At 39.4% G+C, this 17,753-nt stretch overlaps 2 long non-coding RNA genes across 3 annotated transcripts in view; one reads left to right on the forward strand and one right to left on the reverse strand.

The window, feature by feature from the left end:
- The first annotated feature begins 2,084 nt into the window (after nt 1-2,084).
- Nucleotides 2,085-17,753, forward strand: part of LOC117819470 — a 66,966-nt gene continuing 51,297 nt past the window's right edge. For both annotated transcript variants that reach the window (XR_004632554.1, XR_004632555.1), the window contains exon 1: nt 2,085-2,446. This is a non-coding gene — a long non-coding RNA (uncharacterized LOC117819470). The remainder of the gene's footprint in view (nt 2,447-17,753) is intronic.
- On the reverse strand, nt 11,379-17,659 carry LOC117819471. Its single transcript, XR_004632556.1, has 3 exons — nt 17,552-17,659; nt 16,797-16,863; nt 11,379-11,523 (listed from the first exon to the last, which is right to left on the reverse strand). It is a non-coding gene; the product is annotated as an uncharacterized LOC117819471 (long non-coding RNA).

Genomic DNA, 17,753 nt, shown 5'->3' on the forward strand with positions numbered 1-17,753 from the left:
TTGTTTCGTTTGGTGTATACAGCTTGATTAAAGTGATACAGATGATGATAATGGAAGAAAGCAGCAGAAAATTTCTTCGTCAGACCACCTACCAACATCTGACTGTACATGTATCAGTCTGTGTTGCAGTGATTAATCATCTGTAGATCATGGTTGCAGAGCTGTGGTGGCTCCAGAGCGATTGGGGCCATTAGCAGCTCACAGGTGGCTTCATAAATCTTCTAGATTGTGTTTGCACAGCTGGTTGCAACTCTCCGCTCTCCCTACACCATCCTCTGCCACCATATCAGTTTCAAACAGACAAATATTTGTAATCATCTTGGTTGACTTATGTAACGTTGTAAAGAGTCAATATGGGATTTTGGATTCAGTTACACTGAACCAAAAGAGTTGCTGTGCAAAACTTGCAAAGTTAAAGCCACTGCATAACACAGCAACACAACCAATTTGTATCAGGGAGAGCGTACACTGGGCAGCGCCAGAGAGTCTACACTGCAGTGTCAGGAAGTCTGTTCTGCCCAGCATCAGAGAGTTCCTGAAGAGAGAGAAGCAGCTCAGTATGTTCTGTGGAAACCCCATCCCACACCTCAGCATCACCATGTGCCACTGGGAAGAGAGGGTGCAGTTGAGGGAGTTTACGGGGAGGGAAGCCATGGCCTCAGGTTTTGCTGAATGGCATATGAGCTACAAGTGTGGGCATTTCTACATTTCCCCTCCTGTCAGAGCATCTCATGCACGGGCCTGGAGAATCAGGCAGCAGACCATTCAGAGGTACAAGTCTGGTCCAACAGCAGGGGGGACAGCCCCCCCTTGGTGCAGATGCCTTGGCCAATCAATTGCCCCAAGGCCCTCTGTATGTGTTGCCCACCTTTCTTGTTCATCCTCCTACCCTGCAAAGCATTTGGTCAAAGGGAGGCATGGCTTAATCAGATAACTCCTTACTGGCCTCACAGGGTCTCGTTGTCAAGCATCCCATCATTGATGGGGAAGAAACCATTACGGATCCCAGTCTGGTGGGCTCTGGTCAGGAAATCTGCAATGACAGTGGGAGAAATGTAAGTCCCATCAGTCTAAGTGCTTTGCAGGTGGAAAAGGTATAGGAGCCAATTCTCTATCAGGTCTCTGTCTCTTTAAATCACATCTTAATTAGAAGACTGAGCATTTGACTGTCTTCTTCCTAAAACAGCTACAGAGGAACATCTTAAACAGTGTTGTGTTCTGGTCACAACCTGTTTATCATTGCAGGGCCAGTGAAGCTATATGTAATGTTCTGGACCATGGCAAACAGCAGTTGGTGGTAGCATCTGGACTCCCTGCCTGCTCAGTGGTTTGAGAGTTTTGGTGCTGTAGTTGGTTTTGGGATTCTGAGCCAGTAGAGCAGCCAGATCCTGCCTGAGGCTGCTGTGGTAGGCTACTATTGCTCATCTGCACACTTTGGCGTAGCGCTGCTGCAACCCTGTACAGCTGAGATATCATTCCATTCAGGAAACACCTGTAGCTTCTGCCTCTACATCCCCTCAGGGTGTGATGATTATCTTTGCTGAGCTAGCTGTTTGCTCATGGGAAGTGATTAGATAAGGCAAGTTATTTATCTCTGCAGATGCTTTGTATTACCACAATAAATTAGCTTTACATGACTTCATACCAAGCTATAACTGAAGTGATAAATAACCCATATGATGGATACTGACATCATACTTTATGACATAAATCTGAAGTAGTTGTCCATGTTTGCTTTTGGTCCAAACTGATACTGTGTGCCATACATTCAAGGGTTACAAACTAATAAGCAGTGACATCCTATATTCAACAACATTTTTATGTCAAATGTATTGGTTAAACATAAATGTAATACCTCTACACAATACTACAAGGACAAGCTCGAAAAAAACCAAACATATTCATTCTAGTACATTTCAAACTACATGGATATGACACGCCTATTGTCCGTATATTAGCCTTACCTCTCTGAAATCATTGGACGACACTTCACTGACCCCAGATCAAATTTGACGTAGACATTAATCCATCATGCTCTGATCACGTCAGTCAAGTGACACCTGTCATCCAATCACAGCCCCCCTCACGTGCACCAGGTAAACCCACGGCGACTAATAACGCTGAAACAAATAAAAACTCATGGATTGAGTACTTCGGTTTGCTTGGGGCGCTCATGTATGTTAAAAGTTTGGATAAACCGGTGAAAAAAGAAGACACTATCCAGATTCAACAAACTTTGGGAGGAAAATAAGACGCAGCGACTTTAAACCAGCGTATGTTTTGTAGGCCACGCAGGTGAGCATGACTGACTACAGCATGCTCCTGCAGAGATTAACAAGAAGGCCACGCCAGCTAAAGGTGCAAGAAATATTGGTGCATATCTGTCACAAAGGACTACCTGAAGCTGTAACGAGCACTGCACCATCCATGGAAACAAGTGGACTTGGTAAGTCCTGCCTCTCCTTTTGATTTTAAATCCAGTTTTGTCGTATTTTTATTGTAAGGCTTCGGTCTGGGAGTGATCTAAGGCCTGTTTAGTTTAAAATTGACTAATGTGGTTCTAAAAATGGAGTCAATTGAGGGACTACCAGAGGTCAATATAATGATTTCCACTGTGATAATTTAATCTTTAAGTAATACACTGGCTGGATATGATAATTCTGTTCGTAGTTTCATTCACTTTCTGTAATAGAAATATCTAAAGTTATTCTCAGATGGAGGTCTGAGGTATCATTTGTCAGTTGAGAGGTTATTTTGGGTAAACGTACATAATTATACAGTTTTAGTAAAACTACTGTAGGTCAGATACACATTTCTTGCTTATACACAACATTCACACATCATTCCCACAACGCTGTGGCACTGAGCTACAATGCAAAGCTACATACAGTATTACTTTCAGAATAGGCAGATTTCAGCATCTGTTATTGAGGTTTTGCAAAGCTGTTACACTAAAGTGAGACATCAAAGATCTGACAAACAGCTGTAGTGATGTCTGCTGTGCAAGGCTGAGGTTATGATCCCCAGCACTCTTCACCCTCCTCTCTCCTGCTGAGTGTTTTGTTTCTGTTGTAAGTTTTGTTAGATAGCTCTACTGAATAAGTGTTTCTTTGTTTCTGATAGTTGATTTAAAATGAAGCTACTTCTTAAATCTTCTGTAATCATTGCAGTCATGTAAAGCACAGTGTGCATGTTGCTCATAAAGTTCCATGTGCATAATGATTTAAATTTATTATCTCACACTCAGGAGGCTACTTATGACTTTTGAGACAAATGGATGAACAGAAAAATAGAAACCCACTCCCACCAATCCAACACAGATAATCCAAACACAGGTTTATTTTTCATTAGCAGTGATATATAGTTCTTAGGGTTGTAACTTGTCTGTCACAAGGAGGACATGCTTAAGATTTAACTTGGATGCATTTTCTTTTACTAAGATGTCTTTAAACCAGAGAAACAAAAAGGGCCCACAAAAATGAATGTCAGCTTCTGTAGTTTGAAATCCAAGCTACAGATTGCATTGCTTTTAAAGGTGTGGGTTTATTTGGGACTCCTGGATTAGACAAGAAGTTCTCAGAAATTAAAATCAGTTGCATTCCTAGATCAGATACAAAATAAAGATCAATTAAATCATGTAAGAAAACATTTAACGTTTTTGACTTAATCAGTCGCTCCATTTTTAAGCTAGGCAGATTGGAGCAACCTGCTTTCACAGCCAGCTCACGTTTTGTCTTTCTTTGCAAACATTTTATTTTCAACTTTTAAAACACTGTGGAGTTACGATTGGAAAAGGAGCAGGAAAGGAAGCTGGGTTACTTTGTCCTACTGATGCCAGTATAGCTCCTGACACATAAACACTACAGTGCTGAAGTCGAACACTTTTTGGTTCCATCTTCTGTCATCTCTGTCGATCCACATCACCATCATTTCTCTTATTCACACACACACACACACACACACACACACACACACACACACACACACACACACACACACACACACACACACACACACACACACACACACACACACACACACACACACAGAGTGGAGTAAAAAAGTCATATAAAAGAAGTGCTTAGCTTTGCTTTACAGTGTGAATTTCCTTTCTATATCATACTTTCCAACAAAACTAGTGGGTTTAAAATGGACACATAAAAAGATTAAAAGGATTCTGTATATTTAACCAAATTACATAAAAGCTTAAATGGATTTGCAATGAAACCCTGTGCTCCAAACCCCTGTCTGTGAAATCCATCATGGTTTTCACAAGCTTCCCCCTGGCGATTAGCATTGGCTGGAGCGCCGGCATGCCCTGCAAATCAAAACCATACTCATTCTGGACCAACACGCTGGTGTGCTCGCAGAAAGTGTTTCAGTCACTGACCCTGTGATTTATAAACGCTTACCTCACCACAGTGGCCGAATCAAAGGGCTGGGAAAAGGGAACAAATTAACAGAAAGGTATTTAGCTTTTCTAAGAGACCTTATTTTGAAAGCCACAGTATTCATAAAGCCACAGTACATCATTATGTTTTTATAGCTGCATAAACTGTAATGTTACCTTGTAATTTCATGGTTACAGACGTAGTAATTTGGAGACCCCAGTTTTTCTTTGGCTTTGTTTGTTTGTATTTTTGTGTGAGAAGTTATGTATGTTTTGAAAAGTTGAGCTCTCATTTTCACAGGATGTGGGATTTTTTAGACTTTGCAGAGAGAGCGCATGAATGTGCAGAAACAGGTGTGCGGCGGATGTTGGCATGAGGTTTGTTGACTCATAAGCTTCAAATTTTGGCTTTGTAATATTCTCATCTAGAGCTGTTTTTAGATTGTGCCAATGCAACAGTTCTCACTCTTACAGGGAATATAAATGATTGCCCCTTTTTTTAGCACTGACAAAATGTGCTAAGTTAGAGGCAACATTTCTCACACATTATAAATGGCTGTGTTCACATGGTGAGTGTTGTTATCATTTGATACTGATAGTGGACAAAAACAATGCTACCACCCTTACTCCTGTTGACTTAAAATCTAACATTTCTTACCTTTAATCATTCTACCTTTTTAATTCAAAGCTCCTCTTTTTTTGTGTAATTCCAGCTCTTTCTGGTAAGGAAGTCACTTCTCCATACTTCTTTTTAGGGATTTAAATGGTGTTTTTTTATTCTACTTCATGGAATTTGCTTTTAGCCTTAAGGCTTCAAACGGAGGCTGTTATCTCAAGCATCACAAAATGAGCACAAGAACAGGAAACGCTTTTTGTTTGTTCTTTGCCAAATGACAGCCAAACATTTAAAAGCAGTGTGTTAGCCAAGATACATTTTCTCTCTACAGTATTCCCATGACCTCTGAGAAAAAAAAAAGTTTGAAGGGAACTTTTGAGAGAACTGTAGAAAAGAGATGTGATTGTTTCCAGATGATATACGGTAAAATAAAAGATGACTTCTAAGGAAGGAAGAGATTGCTTTTCTGGTAACAATTCTTCCACCCTCAAATAGCTCACAAATATAAGCCTCTTTCACACATACATCAGAAAATGTTAAGAAATTTCCAAGAGAAGTCCTTCCTGTCTGATGGCACAATTTGACAAGAGGTGTGGCAGAAAAAACTCTGGATAAAGTCTTGATGAAAAATGTGACTGTCTATATTTCAATCTCTGGAAGTTTTTAGGAGTTTTGTGTGTATGTGAATTGGAGTCTTCTCCAGTTCCACCTCAGGGGAAGCTACACTAGTTTCAATCTGGCAGCCTGAGCTCTGGCATAAAACAGTGGCCCCTAAGTTCAACTCAGTAACTGAAATAATTTAGACTGAATACAGATGACAATTTTTTTTGTGTTAAGAAGTAATGGGGGAGCTTTAAATTGTCTTCAAACCTGGTTCAAGTATGCCTCTGTCTGTGCTGTGTTCTTCGGTGTCTGGTGTGTGGTCATTGGCTGTATCACAACAAAACCCTGAAGATACCTCACCTTGGAGTCCACAGCTGAACAGATTCTTGTGTTGGGGGCAGACACTCACAGTTTTGGAAAGTTCAGTGACTCTTGTGTTAGCTTTTGTTGTGTTTTATCTCGCCGTACACCCTTCTACTCTGCTATTTTGGTAAAGAACACTGCAGGAGCCTGAATTTGTTAACAGAGCTGTCAGTCATTTTATTAAAATCAATTAACTAATTAAAACTAAACTGGACATAAATTAGCATAAGAGCTCACTACTATGACAGAAGCCATATTGGGGAAAAATTATTTGACATATTATTTTTATAGCTTGATCCATGTTCTATCTTCCTGTTAACATGACAGAGGCTTTTACTGCTGCTAGTCATTAGGGGAAGCTCTAACTCTTTTGGCTTCGCGGTCATTGGACACTCATGGCGTCCATTGTAATATAAAGTCTATGGCTGTTTTTGAAACGGCCTGCTATATACTACCTACAAATGTAGTGTAGAGTAGATGCTGCATACTGCATACTGCATACTGCATACTGCATTTGAATTTAGTATGTAGACTGTTCTGTTCGATCTGTTTTGCAGAATGCTGGGTCAGGCGTTGTTGGATTTCTGGTTTCGGAAAGCGGAAGTAAACAACGGCCAAGCTGATTGTGGGAAACAGTACCCAAGGCAGACTGGTCCGATGCATGCTGAGAAATTTTCCCGAATCAGTAGTAGTTTTGGCATACAGAAGGTTTTGCGCTTGTTCACATACTACATACTACTTAATACATTCTTGACGAATCAGTACCTACTGCTAGTATAGTAGCCTACGCGCTTTCGAAAACAGCCCAAAGTGTGTGATACAGCAGCAAAAAGGATCTGGAGTGGCACAGTTACTTTCTAATGTGCATGATTCCAGCATTTTTGTATGGCCTTACAATGTTTTATGTTGTGTGTCATCAAAAGTTTTTATAATAGTTATATATTTATTGAGGTATATTATAAAGTCATTTGTCAGTTTTTCAAAAACATCAATACACTGTAAAATATTACAACAAAAAGTAATGTCTGACAATGATTTCAACCAAAACGTTGCTGCTTTTAAATTGTTCAAATCAACAGGCCAAAAGCATCAGAGGTAAGAACAACAGGACATCTAAAATATGTGCATGTATGTTTAAGCAGTACCTGCACATGGCCAGCAGAGGGCACTGTTCACTTACCAATTCAGTTGTGACAGCTGTACCCTGAGTGTGATTAAGCTTCCCTTCACCACCAGATGAGAGGCAGCCATAGGATATATTTCTTGACAGGATCAGGATTTAAACCCACACATAAATTCAATTCTGATGTTCTATTCCAACCACAGCTGTGGAGAGAAACTCAAACAGAAACAGGCAAATCAGTGTTTTACTACACAGATAGCCAAATAAAGTTTCAAACAGTTTTTTATGCTAGTTTGATCCAACACTCTGAGTTAGTAAGTGAGCGTTTGGATTAAAAAGTGGTGCTGTTGGCGCGTATATGAGCCTGTATCAGTTCCCTGGCTGTGCTGTCATTAACAGATAGTGAGAAAGCAGCTGTGAGGAAGCAGAGGTGAGCCAGAGAGCTCGTAAATCTTCCACAGCTCACAATAGTGTTGGCTCACTGACCGAGTGACAGCACTTCAAAGAGAACCCCTGTCTTCAGATGAACTTGTTGCCTTCACTGATACAGGTTTAGCTTGGCCAGCTGTTTCAACTGTGAACGTGTGAGCGAGTGTGAGTGTTTGTATTTGTGTGGGGGTTTAGTCTTGGGATTGACATCAGTGGCCCACCAACCAGGAGCTTTGACTGACACCTTTTGGACGAGGTTGAGGTGTGAGTTTCCTTTGAAAATGTTTATTTTGCCGGGACACACTTGTGTTTTTGCACATTGACTTTAATTTTCTTCTAATAGTCATTTTTGGAGGGCTGTTACTGCTGTACATTTTTAGATATCAAAGAAAACTGAATATCCAACATCAGAAATCTGTGTTGACTGAGTGAAAGTGGGATTTTTTAACAGTTTGACATTTTTTATTAGCCAATATTCAATATTGAGCTTATAAATTGATATAATATAGAAAGAGTACCTTTGTAAAATGATTCTGCTTATAAATATACCTTAACAAATATAGCATTTTTGATAAATGGTCACCATTAATGTAAAGTACACAGGATCCTTAGACAAAACACTGCTTGAATCATTACACTCTAAGACATAGAATGAATATGGAATCATTTTAAGGAACAGTAAAGTACTAAATTTATCATTGAACAGTAAAATCTTAAAAAACTATCATAAAATGTGGGGATGGAAAGACATTTTGTACCATTTTTGTCTCTAAGTGAGTCACACCCATTGGAAAAGTACAAAATAATTTCCAAAAAAAGGCTGCTGCACGAGGTCTGCAGCTTGTGAAAGACTGTGCTTGACCACTGGGAAGAAAAGATGAAGTCGTAAAATATGCAGGAGTGTGATTGTAACAGGAAATCTTAAGTTGAATTATTCTGTAAGAAATGTACACTGAGAAAAAAATACACTGGTCGCTAAAAAGAATAGGCAGATATCCAAAAGGTATACTCTCTGAACAACATCGTCCCCTTTTGGTTTGAAACACCTACACAAGATTTCTGTAAAACTCATCTTTTCAAACATGATACTATCGCAGGTTTGGAAAAGAACTGTGCTGTAGCTGTTTGTATTCACAACAGAAAGGCCAAACCAAAGGTCAGAATCAATAAAAGAAGCTGAAATTTGTTCTGTTTTGTTTCTACAATGGACAAAAGATTTCAACAAGTGTTCCGTCTGAACTCCACTTGATCTGAAAGCGGTTCAGACTGATCATGTGTTTGGGGGCCTAGAGGGTTTTGGAGCATTCCTAAAACAGCAGCGTCTTTCCAATATCTTCCTGGCATTACTCTTTCTTTATGAGATCTATCTGTGTGCTAACTTTGATCCCTCCACTTTCCCATCAGTCTTTCTCCCACCCACTCTCATCTCACCCCTCTCTGTTCCTTTTCTTCCCTCTCCTTCCTTTCTCTCTTCCTGTATCTCGTGTTGGTTGTCTTTCCGTGTCAGAGACTAAGCAAACAGAGTCGTGTGTGAGCAGCCTCATAACTCCTCGTTCCTCAGAGTGGGAGCTCTCAGACCAGAGCAGCTGTGTCTTCATTTGTCGGCCATGTTCGACATTCTCCAGATATCTCCAGGGGGCTCCTGGGCTTTTTCTGTGTTCTGGTCTGACCTTGTGCCCTGTGAGAGGCTGTGTGGAAGGGAGGCAAAGTGAGACACGACTTCATGTAGACTTACAGAGCACTGAAATATATACTATGTATCTTGTATTGCCTAGCCATATCAGTATGGTTGGTAGAAATCTGTGTTGTTTTCAAATATCTACCTATACAAGTACACTACAGCAAAAGTATTCTAATTAACCTGTAACCTAATTAAAGGCACTGTGAGGGGTTTTAACTGCTTGTGAAATAGTCTTACTTTTATACTGATGCCTCGTCATGATCTACATAGCAAAATGAGCAACAGGATTGGTTATTTCTTCATACTGTTTTTTGTGTGCATGTATCAGGGTTGAATGTTCCATTAAAAAATATGTGGATTGTGTCTATGTTTAAAACTCTGATGGTGACGTTTGGTAGTGAGAAGACAGTTATCATTAGTTTCCTTTTAACATAATGTTTTGTCTTCATGGCTGATTCTGGAGAAGGATCAGCAAAAAGATCAAAATTTTCTGTTGAAGGATTGTTTTGGATGGAGAAACTCTACAATCAGGGCTTTGCGCAGTAAAAGAGCAAATTGGCTATGGACAGGATTTAATGAGAATGCTTCACTGCTCTTTGAGGACAAAAGAGTTTAACCAAGTGAATATTTACACTATTCTGACATATGTTGGGACACTGGAATACATTTCATGGCGGTTAATGTGAAACCGGTACATCTAATCTCCTTTTGTTAACTAACTAAAGGTAATTAATCAAAGTAAATACTTTGTTAATGTGATGTTACAGTTAATAATTTCACATAGCTCCAAAACAATCCATTTACTCGTCACTCTGCATCCAGCAAAAAAAGTTGTCTTAATCAAAGAAAAGTAGTTTTAAAAAGATCTGTATTCCATTAATTTACTTCCATGAAAAATGTACACTTTGGCAGGAGACACATCTTTCGGGCAATGGTTGGTGGTGCTCATGGGAAATGTAGTCTTCATTCCTGAAAAACACTTCCAATGTCATCTAAAGAGGTGCCCAGAATTAGGGTACCATGAAAACTCCTCGCAGTACCTTTTAAGGCTACAGCTGCAAAAATAAATAAATAAATAAATAAATAATACAGGATGTTGATTTATAATCATTCTATTTTCCTAAAGAAAAATAAAATAGAGGAAGATATCAAAAGCTGCAAACCCAGATATATTCTATCAAATGTTGTCTGACACTAAACACAAACATATAACATAAAACTTTTAACTTTTAGAACATAATTGCTCTAAGGAATAATCATTATTGGAAAACCTGTTGTTGGCCATTAATCTCCTGATCAATTAAATTTTTTTAAAATACATTTTATGCATTACACAAAAGAAAAATGTTCACATAATTCAAGACTAACCCGCCTGTACTAATTGGTTGAGTTTTCTCTTAAACAAAATTGACCTTTTTATACACCACCAGCATAGCTACATCTTTAACTTTGATTTCACTGTAAGTTGATAAATGATACTATTAAAATCTGAGTGCAACTTAGTTTTCCCCCCTATGCAGTTACCTGCTTAATGTTTTTTCAGTGTATTCATCGTTTATTACAAAAAGTCAGATATTAGAAAATATGACATATATGACACACAACTTCCTTCAGATAAGCTAAAGACAGGAAGGCTAAATGATAACGTATTTAAGACACTGAAAAGAAATTCATACAAATGACAAACTTCAATGAGAGAATGTTTTGCTTGATAAACTCAAATGAATGAAACTGACTGTCATGATAGCTGCAGATTCATTTTCTGGTTCTGTGTAAATCAGTTAACTAGCCCGTCATTACAGCTCTGATTGAATTTGTGGCTACATAAGATATAAAAGAGAGGAGGAGAGCAGAAAATCAATGTGTGTAACAAAAAAAAAAGAGTAACATAAATGGAGGAAATGCAAGGTGATAAAGCAGAGAGCAAGTGTTGTGTGAGTGTGAGAAAGTGTGTGTGAAGACGAAGGAGGGAGAAGTGAGGAGACCTGTGCAGGCTGCTTTCATGCTGGTGAATGCAGATATCAGCGGGAGGCGAGCATGTGTTTTCTTCAGCTCAGTCAAAGGAGGTTTGCACTCATTCTTCTCCCCCTTTCCCTTCTCCCTTCTCCTCCCCTTCTTTCAGTTCCCCTTGACCCCTCTACTCCTCCACCTTGCAGGCGTGAATCATCTGACACGCACACATCTCTGTCCACACTCCTCCCCCCTTCACTCCACTTCTTCCTTCTATCTCTCCATATCTTCTTCTTTCATTCAAGGTCCTTCTTTCCATCTTCTCCACTCTCTCTCATCTGTTTCTCAGTGCATCTGGTGAACATGAGCTGTGGAAAGACAACAGACAAGTAATGGGAGAAGTGTGTGGGCGAGTGTGTGCGTATGTTATGTGGGGGTGGCTGTGCACATCTGCATGTGTGTGCAGAAGCACAGATGACAAAGGCAACTGTGCTTCTTCGTCAACTAAACCCCATCTGAAAGTATTTTCATCTGAGCTTTTGGTTCTGTACTGACACTGAACCAACACCCACAAAACCACTGACACTCGAGATGCTAAGCTGTTCAACGAGGACTGCTGAAATCTGTCACTATGCACCAATATATCATGATAACATGAAACATACTCTGTTTTAAAGGCTTACAGTAGTTAGTTTACTGGCCAATTTGTCAAAGATCTGAAATGACTCTGTACTAAAGTACATGGTCTATATGTACATGATCTCTATTTTCAACTTATACATGTTTTATGTAGAATCCGTGCATGGGGTCTGGACTTTAAGTGTGGGAAGTGTTCTGGTTCCCGCTTGTGCGCATGTCCAATAGGTATTGATCAATCAGCTATCAGCAGGATTTTGTGTATGCTGGTAAAACATTCTGTGTGGAGAGTAAAAGCAGGCTGAGCACATCCACAACGATGAGATCCAGGCTCACATCGGTGATAATCTCAGCTTGTTAGCTGCATGTGCTGTTAATACACTAATCGCCTCATGAACTGGCCTGCCTGCTTACCCGATCTCAACCCGACTGAGAACTTGTAGTCAATAATAAAGATAATTTACCGTAATTTATAAATATTATTATTATTTTCAATCAATAGAGCGTTTAAAATGCTGCCTAGTTTTTAACTTTCACAAGTTATATGCTCTTATCACCAACTTGCATAATAATTTGGCATGCTCATTTTCTGCAGATTCTGCATTTATTTAAAAACACAGCCGAAAAGCATCATTTTAACCACACAGTTGAAGAAATATATTCACTATCTGACTTCCTAACAAATTTGAAATCGACTGTTAACATAGTTTTAAAAATATTCACTAAAATGCAACTTGCATAATAATTTGGAACACTAGGTAGTCTGTTCTAGATCAAAAATTTCAACTTGAGCTTCAAACCTACTTGACACTATCACAAAGCCAATAAATGATTAGATTTCCCAACTACCTGGAAACAATTGATCTGGCCTTTGTTAAACAATGAAATGTTTTAAAGTTTTTTTCATCTCTTGTGGAGGACAGACCTGACAGAGTTCCCATATGTTTTTCCTTCAAATCATAATCATGATTTTATTTTTGTGAACTGAAGACCTGTAAATTGTATGTGAGTCACAGGTATATAGGTTTCTTTTTCATGCTCATGCTGCTGAAGTAAGCTAGGGAAAACAGATGAGCATTTGCTAACCCTCAGCGTGATAATGGACCAGAAATAACATCTACAACATAAACGCCACACACTGAGAGAAGTCTTGGCTCAAAGTTTTTTTACAAACTAGCTGGTGGCTACACAGCAGAAAAGTTGGTATATGTTCCCAGAGACATTTATCACATAACACATTAAATCTTAGACATAACACTTTGTGATTTCTAAACCTTCTGACAGTCGTTTGGTGTCTCTGTTGCACTGATAACAGTTTTCTTAAAAAAAAGCATTATTACTCAACCTCAGTTATTGGTTAACTTGTTCTACTTTATGCCACTTTCTTCACCTTTTCACTCTAATCTTCCATCCTCCTGGCACCAAAGCTATGGGTGAGCGCTGGCCTTGGTCATGAGGGTAACAGTTGCTCTACAGATAAGGGACGCCATCTATTGTAAGAAATATTGACATTTAAATACCGATCTTTGCATACAGAGTAATCCCACTTTTTTTATTTGTATTTCAAGAAAAAAAATTGTATATTTATGTTCATACCATAATTTGATTAGGGGTTTACGTTCAACGAGGGTATTGAGTAGTGGCTTGGAATTTGAGCAACAGTCATCCAGCACTGAGAAACTTAGAACTGCTTGTATTTTGGTAACTTTAGTTAACATAAAGTCAATATCGTTTCATCTACCTACTGGGTAAACATAAGTATAGAGCGCTTTGGCAAAACCAAGCGACCTAAACCTGCACATAAATGCTGTGGCCCTTTGATCAATCATTGTTGTAGACAAAGTGTGAGGTCATGACAACTCAGAGCCGGTGTTTTTTTTAATAACTGAACCATTGATTGAGTATCAGTGGATAACTTTTTTGTGTTATATTTTGGGTTTTTTGCCTTTATTTGATAGGACAGCTGAAGAGAGACTGTAGATGTGGGGAGTGGAGAGCACAGGAACACATGCAGGGAATTGACCAGCTACGTTTAGAAAACAGATGTTACTCGGTGCCTCCATGTATAGATTTATATATATAGTGTAATTCTGACAAGGTTCCTTTAATTCTCTGACAGACTTTTGAACTGAGACATATGATGACTGAGGCTTCTGTTGCCTAAGACTCTGTTAAACTTCTGTACTTAGCATATTATCATTTCACAGCTATGTGCCGCTAATGAATGATTTGTGGTTCAGACTGAGCAGATGCCAAGCTCCTGGATGTGCAGAGTCTGCCAGTGTCCATTGGATACACAGTTAAGCTGCACTGCGGGTAATATGACAACCCGATGGTCTAATTTGCTAAAACGTAACATCTGTCAAGCAAAAACATCATCTCAAGTGTAAACAGACGAAGGTTGTATTGGTTTCTCTTGGAGGCAGTTTGGTGGTTTATACTTTCAGCACACCTACAAAACTGCACAAGCCACCGACCACATCTCTTCCATCTCTGACCTCAGTTTGCTTGAGGTTTCCCCTTCAAGTACCTTCGCTAGCACCTTTAAAGCCACAAAACACTAACTGACTTGGGGAAGTGACAAATTGAGGGGTTTTGGCAGTCTGCAGGCGGTAAAACACGGGAAGGGAGAAAGGAAAGACAGAGGAAATTGCAATGGACAATATTCCTGCCAAGATGTTTATGCAGAGGAATTCCATTCAGGTCAAACAGAGGACATACTTGTAAGCGCACGTGAATAGCCAAAAAGATAGTGTGTTTTTGAAATTGAATACCTTGATTCATACTCTTATATATATAAAGCCTTAAGGGAGGTATTGTCTGCCTGTTGGTGAACTAATCTAACTGGTCAACCATTGGACAAGTGGCCCTAAATCCTGGTTCAGACATTCATAGTGCCCAGAGGATGAACCAGACTGACTTTGGTGGTTTCATCATGAGCTTGACATTTGTGGTTTGAAATGAAAATTCTCCACAATTAGCCAATCAACAGTCATGAAATATGGTTCAGAAAATAGTGTACAGCTCTGGAAACACTGTTACAACCTGAATCATACCCACATTTTTCTCACAGTACCATCATCCCATCAAAATGTAAATCATCCTCCTTCTTCGGTTTACATCAGAGTGCTTGAAAAGACTAATGATACTGTGATTAGCCTCAGCAGTAATTTGCATACGATGCTAATCAGCAAATGTGAGCTTGCTATTACCAAAATCTACAACAGAGAACATGATGTGCTTTGAATATTAGCAGGCTGATGTAAGCATTTCTCTCAAAGAGCTAATGGCCCCTAGCATTACAGAGCAGCTAGACGCCTGTAGAACAATAGTCCTTAAATTGGTTGAGTTGTTAGATCCATGTAGGCACAAATAATGCCAAATTCAGAAATCAAAGCAACAGTTCATCATCCAACAAACTTTAACTTGTTATGGTTTTTACACCAAACCTCTTCAAACCAATAAATAACTGAAGGTATTGTCTTCAGCCAGAGCGCAGCAGGGCTCAGATTTCCTGGCCAAGACAAAACTTTAAGACGCTCTGACAGAAACGTCTGAGAGAGGAGAAACCCTATCCAGCACATGTCATTGTAATTCAGGAATATTATATGATTTAGAGGGTGGGGAGCACAGGGGCTATGGAAACACAGAGCTCAGTGGCAGGGCACACAAAGGATGTCTGTTCTTTCACAATGGAAACCTTGTTGGCATTAGGGTCTTGGAGAAAACCAGAGAATAAACAAGAGTTTGCTGTCCCCCTGTCTCTGACGTGATTGTATCTCTGACAGCACTTTCCAAATGGAAATAGGCTGGATTTAAATTCATTTGAGGCAAATCTCTGTTGATGTTGCATTTAATTTATTTAGTCAACAACTTTAAAGCTCCAAAGTGAATTTAAGAACACACCATGAGTGTTGCCTGAATCTGAATTGAAGGTTTAAAAAACTGCAGTGCTCCAAGCTTAAATCTATTTAAGTGACATCTAGATGTAATTTTCACAGTGTCACTGTCTTTGTCCGTCTTTTTCAGTAACAGAAATCCCTTTGACCTGCAGTAAGGTGTTAAGATCAACGAGAAGGATAATAGACCCCTTGTGTCACCTAAAGGTTCAAGTTTCCATCAGCGTTAAAGGGATGCACTGTCCATTCATGCCTGCAAAATGATAAGTAAATGTTTCTCAGGCTTCTGCTTATCATCTCATTACTGTGGTAAACCCGACAGAGGATTATCACACATCACTGCAGCCCTCCTGAGCTTAACAGAGGCAGTCAGGTGCCCACAAACACAACATCAACTTTATGAGGTGATTACATCTGTACGTTGTGTTTACAGCCTGTTGCGCTGCCCCCAGGTGGCCGAAACAATGGCTAAAGCAGGTTTGTTCCCAAAAACAGGGCTTGAAGATATAATTTGTGAGCTGTTTCAGAAGTGTTATCGACTGTATTTTTTCATTTTGTGTACATCACTTTCATTTTGATAATAACTGTGATTTAACAAACACAATTGCTGTTGCTGAATTTGTTTTGCCAAGAGACTATGCACAAAGCTGTAATTGGCAAAGTAACAGTGACTGCTGCCAGATATTGTTTTTGAAAGTTCTGGTGGATCCCTGTTTAGGTTGCAGTCATAAACATTCATTACTTAACATTTATCCCTCTGCCAGAGGCAAGAGAAGAGTTTAATTTGAACAAAGCTCTGTAGGAAATGAATGAGATGAGAGGGAAAATGTAGAAAAGCTGCACATAACATTCTCAATCTGATTTATTTTTTAGGGGATCAGGTCTGTTCTGGGAATTGAGTGATACTCTTAAGTCAACTACCTGGTCATCTCAGTTCTTGTGAAGAGTTCAAAAGTTAACACTTAAACATTTTAAACAGCTGGACAAGCCAAACCTGTGTTAGTGGAGGCAACAAGACAACTTAAAGACAGGGATATCTCTTTGAAGAAGTGTCATTGTGCAAACGACAAGTGAACTTTGGTGGATTTATGACCCCTTCAGCTCACCTCTGCTTCCCCACAGCTGCCTTTACACTCTCTGTTGGTGACAGCCCAGCAGGAAGGCCAGGAAGAGCTGAAACACATAAACCAAGTGAAGCATGAAACATTTAACTATATAATATCTAACCAGGATTCAACATTTACTTGAATCCTAGTCTATAACACTTCAAACTACCCTCTGAAATATATAGCATAGGATTTTTTGTATTGCAGTTACACAGCAACAATAATTGATGACTGATACAGTGGACTTTTAGAAAGAGAGCTGACTAGATTTTTGGTCAATATATAAGTAAATACACATGTTCAGGACAAAACAGCAAAGATATAAAAGGTACTCCATTGTCCACAGGGGGCACCAAAATCAACACAAAGTTCCTCACAGGAGCTTTAAGCAATATTTTCTTGTTTTTTTTGTTAAAAAATGTGGGTTTTTTTGCTCCCATCCTCAAATAGACCAAAACAATCAGGCATATGCACCTTACACGTGTTGTTTTAAAAAGTTGCTTTTCCTTCCTGATTGCTGTTAATTTTTTCTAAGAAAGACTTGTTACACTTAAAGAGAACAGGCCTTCATTCAGGGCAAATCAATTTGCTGCCATCTGGATTAGCCAACGTTCCACAAATCTGCCTGGCAATCAGCAGCAATTAGCCTGGTCTGGAATAAAATCTACTCTTCATCCCCCTTTGTGCATTTTGTCCAACTTATCAGTCTGGTCCGTGCGCCAATAGCAGTGGCTTGTTTGAGTTCCTGCGATTACCTTTGGCGTCATCTGAGCCGCTATCTCCTGTCCTGTGTAGGGAGGCCAAAGTATGTGGAGGCATTGAGGGGGGACTAATGGGCCAAATCGTGAAAGGTCCAGATGGCTGCGGAAGAAATTGGTCAAAGCTGACAGTTTATCCAGGCATCCGACAATTACAGCCTCCTACAGAAATAAAAGGCAACATTTGGGTAGCTCATTT

This window comes from Notolabrus celidotus, chromosome 9, assembly GCF_009762535.1.
Source record: "Notolabrus celidotus isolate fNotCel1 chromosome 9, fNotCel1.pri, whole genome shotgun sequence".
Classification (NCBI taxonomy): domain Eukaryota; kingdom Metazoa; phylum Chordata; class Actinopteri; order Labriformes; family Labridae; genus Notolabrus; species Notolabrus celidotus.